This window comes from Gopherus flavomarginatus, chromosome 17 (genome assembly GCF_025201925.1).
Source record: "Gopherus flavomarginatus isolate rGopFla2 chromosome 17, rGopFla2.mat.asm, whole genome shotgun sequence".
Classification (NCBI taxonomy): domain Eukaryota; kingdom Metazoa; phylum Chordata; order Testudines; family Testudinidae; genus Gopherus; species Gopherus flavomarginatus.
Window position 1 is genome coordinate 8321202 of NC_066633.1, and position 6000 is coordinate 8327201.

Here is a 6000-nt window from a genome sequence, read left to right on the forward strand (position 1 = left end):
GGTTTGTAAGTCACCCTGGGTAAGGGAGTCTGCTAAATCAACGGTTCTCAAACTTTTTTTTGCTGGGACCCTCTTTGAAAATATTTCAGGCTGTTACAACCCCCTCCCCAAAAAGTGACACCCCCCATCCCATACCAAGGCACCCTTACTTCTGCGCTGCTGCTGGCAGCGGTGCTGGGCAGCCAGACAGCAGCAGATACTCTCCGGTCACCCAGCACTGAAGGCAGTGCAGATGTAAGGGTGGCAATACTGCAACACCTCCCTGCCCTCCCACCAATAGCCAGATTTCATGAGGGAGGCCAGATTTCAGAGACTGTGATGCATTTTTCATGGCCATGAACTTTGTGGAGTCCTAATTATTGCCTGTAATGCAGATTCTCCAGTACGAATTATGTTTTCAGTAACTCATGTGCAACTCCCTAGTCTCATAATCGGGCCATCAGCAGCACCTGCCTGGCCAAGACCCTCGTCTCCAGGCTATGCCTTTGGTGACACTTGTGCAATGCCCAGTGCCACTGAGAACATAATTTGGAGACTATGGATTTGCCCAGATGTTGCTGAGGGCACAATTCATCCTGAAGAATCTTTACTACTGACAATGCATTTAAAAAAAAAAAAAAAAAAAAAAAAGCTTGATTTTCAGAGGCCAGGCTGAGTTTGTAGAGCTTGCAACAAATAAATCATTGTTTGATTTGTAAAATGAGCAAATATGATCAGGAATTAGAGACAGAGTAAACCTGGTGCCTCACAATCATAAAGGTGTGGCATACAGGAATGCTGTCAAGGGACTGGTTTCATTTTTGGGCCCCTGTGGAGTGCTTTCCAATATTGACTTTCAGGATGAGTAAACAGCTGGTATTAAAGGGACTCCCCTAGTCTCAAACCCTTATGATACAGCTAGTGCCCCATTTGGGTTGCTACACTAGCACTTTCCCTATTGATAAGAAAATCCTCACTAAAGGAAAACAAGTGACTGAACCACTCAGGAAATTGATAATAAGACATATAGCCTTTTAATTCAGCCTTGCTGGTTCAAATCCAGCCTATATGCTGCAGTGGCTGAAAGTGGTTACCCTTTGGCCTACTCAGACCAGGGTTAGATGACATAACAGTGAAAGTTCTCACAACTGGTCAATGCTGCTGCCAGCATTGGTGTAGCTGCATTAGTCCTAGTGCAACAGTGGGAGAACTGCAACAGAGACACAGCCTGTGATGGCTGTTCAGTCACCTGTATGAAATGAACTGATGGTATTTAATCCACTTCCTTACACACAAGTATCCACATAACCCCCCCTCCCACTTCCATCCCTCCACACACTATCACAGCATATAAGTACAGAACCATGCAGACAGGTCTCCATCTGAACTGGCACTGAGGTGAGTTGGTGGAGCAGCATCTGTGAAGTTTGCATTGCCATGGGCCCTGCTATATCTGTTTTATGGGTAGATAGAGGACTCCAATCACCAGAGCAGACAATGCGGCTCGGTTCACCAACAGTAAATTAACAACCTATACCAATGAAAAAAGAAAATCAGCATTCCCAACGACTATACCACATGCAAATGTTCAGTGTAGTCACCTTCTCGTCTGTATCTCTTTGTCTTTTGCTTCAGTGCTGGTGATTGTATAATATGGCCTAATACATATCACCATGTCTCCCTCTAGTCATTACCTACAACTACGTGATCTCTTCTTGAGCTCAAGTGATTAGAGACTAGTGCTTTTGGTGCTGGAGGTATCGGATTCAATCCCCAGTGATGACTGATGTCTGGGTATACACAAGGGCCTCGGCTTGAAATGCTTGCCTTGATACTTCAGTGGATCTCTGGAAAACTATTGTCTATCAGTGTGAATAACGACTGCAGCTGTACCAATCTTTTAAGACAGCTTTGGTTTTTTGGTTAGATTGTGCAAGACAACTCAAAGCAGCTCTTAAACAAGCTGCAGTATGCACCTAAGTGGCACTGCTGAAAGCATAATAAAAACTCTGTTCTGACCCTGCACAGGAGAGCCCATGAAAAGGTTTCAGAGCAGTAGCCGTGTTGGTCTGTATCAGCAAAAACAATGAGGAGTCCTTGTGGCACCTTAGAGACTAACAAATTTATTTGGGCATAAGCTTTCGTGGGCTAGTACCCACTTCATCAGATGCATGAAGCGAAAAATACAGGGATTCTAAAAACTGCAATGCCCACCTGGTGAAGTGAAGAAATAGATTGACAGAGCCAGAAGTGTACCAAGAAGTCCCTACTACAAGACAGGTCCAACAAAGAAAGTAACAGAACGCCACTAGCTGTCACCTGCAGCCCCCAGCTAAAACCTCTCCAGCACATCACCAAGGATCTACAACCTATCCTGAAGGACGATGCCTTACTCTCACAGACATTGGGAGACAGGCCAGTCCTCACCTACAGATAGGCCCCCAACCTGAAGCAAATACTTACCAGCAACTACACACCACACAACAAAAACACCAAACCTTGCTAGAAACCCCAGTGCCAACTCTGTCCACATATCTATTCAAGGGACACCATCACAGGACGTAACCACATCAGCCAGACCATCCAGGGCTCATTCACCTGCACATCTACCAATGTGATATATGCCATTATGTGCCAGCAATGCCCCTCTGCCATGTACACTGGCCTAACCAGACAGTCTCTACACAAAAGAATAAATGGACATAAATCTGACATCAGAAATCATAACATTCAAAAACCAGTAGGAGAACACTTCAGTCTCTCTGGTTACTCAATAACAGACCTAAAAGTGGCAATTCTTCAACAACAAAAAATTCAAAAAGACTCCAATGTGAAGCTGCAGAACTGGAATTAATTTGCAAACTGGATACCATCAGATTAGGCCTGAACAACGACTGGGAGTGGCTGGGTCATTACAAAACCTAAACTTAATTTCCCCAATACTAATTTCTCCCTACTGTTACTCACACCTTCTTGTCAACTGTCTGTAATGGGCCACTCTCTTAGCACTTCAATAGCTATTTTTCCTCCCTTGGTATCCTGCTGTTAATTGATTTCTCTGGGTTGACTGACCTCACACTTGGTAAAGCAACCCCATCCTTTCATGTATTTATACCTGCTCCTGTATTTTTCACTTCATGCATCTGATGAATTGGGTTCTAGCCCACGAAAGCTTATGTCCAAATAAATGTGTTAGTCTCTACGGTGCCACAAGGATTCCTTGTTGTTTTTAATGAAAAGGTTACAACACATAAGGGCTGAATTTAGCAAATAGAATCTATCCCAGTTATGCTCCGTGCAAGCTCTATAACATTTTACAGGGTCTCAGAACATCCACACAAAGGCCCACATTTAGGAAAGCATTTAAGCATATGCTTAACTTTTAAGCATATGCTTAACTTTTAAGCATATGCTTAACTTTTAAGCATATGCTTAACTTTTAAGCATATGCTTAACTTTTAAGCATATGCTTAACTTTTAAGCATATGCTTAACTTTTAAGCATATGCTTAACTTTTAAGCATATGCTTAACTTTTAAGCATATGCTTAACTTTTAAGCATATGCTTAACTTTTAAGCATATGCTTAACTTTTAAGCATATGCTTAACTTTTAAGCATGTTAAGTGCTTTCCTGAACTGAGGCCAAAGGCTCCACAGAAATCGCACCAAGCTGCCTTCATTTAACAGAGAATAAAAAACAAGAAAAGTGTGTCAAGAGCTGGTCCTTTAACAAAGATCTTTGAGATCCAAAAGTTCTAATGGCAGTTGGGGAATGGAAAATCTCTAGTGTTGGGGGGATTCAAGGAAAATTTTACTGCCTGCTTAGGAAATCTGGAGCAGGAACTTAAAGAATGAAACCTTATAAAGCAAACTGGGAGGAGGGGCATAAGTAGAAGATAGGAAACAGAGTTGGAAAGCTGCACAATCCCCAGGGACAGCATTAAGAGACACATCCAGTTCAGTTCTCCTTTTTTGTAACCTAAGGTTGGTTGGTTTGTTTAAATAGACTAAGTTCACCATTTTAAAAGCAGGTACTTATTCAGTTGACATTGTTCCTACCAAAAAGTATTTGCTTTTCTTGCTAAAGATTATAATTCATATGTACTGCGCCCCACCTCTCACTTACTCCCTTGTTTTGGAGATTTCCCCTACTATTTCCAGGGTTCTCTTAATTTTTATCACTATTTTGCTAGTACCTAAAGATCTCAAAGTGCTTAACAAACAGTAATTAAGCATCTCAACAACAGTGCATTTCCCCCTGCCCTGGGAGCTGGGTTAAAAAAAAAAATTAAAATAAAATAACTTTTTTAAATAAAGCAAAACTATTTTTGATTATAATAGGCCCTGTTAAGCACGTGCCCAATTTTAAGTACCTGAGGTTTTGATGGGATTGCTCAGATGTATCAAGTTAGGCCCCTACATTCGGAGACTGAAGCTGGCGTGGAACTCAGCCTCTTGCTTACAGAGTGGGGTATCTTGCTGAAAGTACTGATCTGTGATCTTTACCAGCTGTCCATTGGCCTGCAGGTGGAATGTAAGGTGTTGGTTATAACCTAAAATAGGGCCCTACCATATTCACAGTCTATTTTGGTCAATTTCATGGTCATAGGATTTAAAAAATCATAAATATCTCAGTTTCAGATATTTAAATCTGAAATTTCGGGTATTGTACCTGTGGGGGGTCCTGACTGAAAACGAGCTTGTGGGGGAGGGCAATTGCAAGACTATTGTCGGGGGAGGGGGGCGGGTCACAGTATTGCCACCCATATTTCTGTGCTCTTGCCTTCAGAGCTGGGCAGCCAGAGGGATTTCAGTTCTCTGAACATTTTGAAGTTTTTGGTTTATCATCTCAATTCAGGGTGAAAATTTGTGAAAACTCAAATTTCTGCATAACTAAAATTTGGTTTCCCACCCAACTGCAGTGTTAGGGTACCCACAGTCTTGGATAGGTGTCGTCATTTTAAAAATATTTAAAATCTAAATAAACAAATAAATATCTTGTTGAAACCTGAGGTCCCAGTGCTGCTCCCATTGAAGTGAATGGGAATTTTGTCACAGATTTCACTAACAGCAGGATCAAACCCTCAAAGTTGGGTTCAAAACAAATTGAAGTTCCTGGAAAGATTCTCACTGAGTTTTGATAGGCACTGGATGAAGTCCTTAGGCCCCAGTCTTGCACACACTTACACACGCACTTACATTTACAACAGGGACTTTCTCTGTTGCAAAGTTAAGCACATGTGTAAGTCTTTGCAGGATTGGGGCCTTAACTAGTATTTTTATTAGTCTGTGACATTAATACTGCAGACAAGAAAAACCATGTACCAGGTGAAATGGCAAACAAGAAGTTATATACTAGTCAAGAAAATGAATGCATTGACTCAGGATTAAGACTAGGCATAGTAGATCCACCAACATCTTCTGTACTTTTAAAGAGCATCTGATCCATAACAGATTGCAAATTCTCTGTGATTGCTGACAATGCTACTCTGTTTTTTTCCAAACCACAGCTACATCATGTTCATACGCTCGCTCTTGAATTTAAAAACAAACACTCAAAGGTTTCCAGGCAGATTATTTTTTTCCTATACATGAATTTATGTCCAAACCCTGCTTGCTCATTGTAAGTGATGAAATGTTACCATTAGCAAAGTGAGCACATTTGGTGTGAGCTTCCCCCCCTTCTGCCTGCATAGGTTCCCACAGGCAGTAACCAGGGGGTCAGAAAGGGCCTGATCTTGAAAAGTTAGGGGTAGAGAGATTATTTTGCCTGTATATTTGGCACTGGTGCAACCACTGCTGGAATAGTGTATCCAGTTCTTGTGTCCAAAATTCAAGAAGTATGTTGACAAACTGGAGAGGGTTCAGTGAAGAGCCATGAGAAGGAGTAAAGGATAAGGAAAACCTGCTTTATAGTCAGGGCCGGCTCCAGGGTTTTTGCCACCCTAAGCTGGAAAAAAAAAAAAAAAAAAAGCTGCGATCGCAATCAGCTCTACCGCTGCCGCTTCAGTCTTTGGCGGC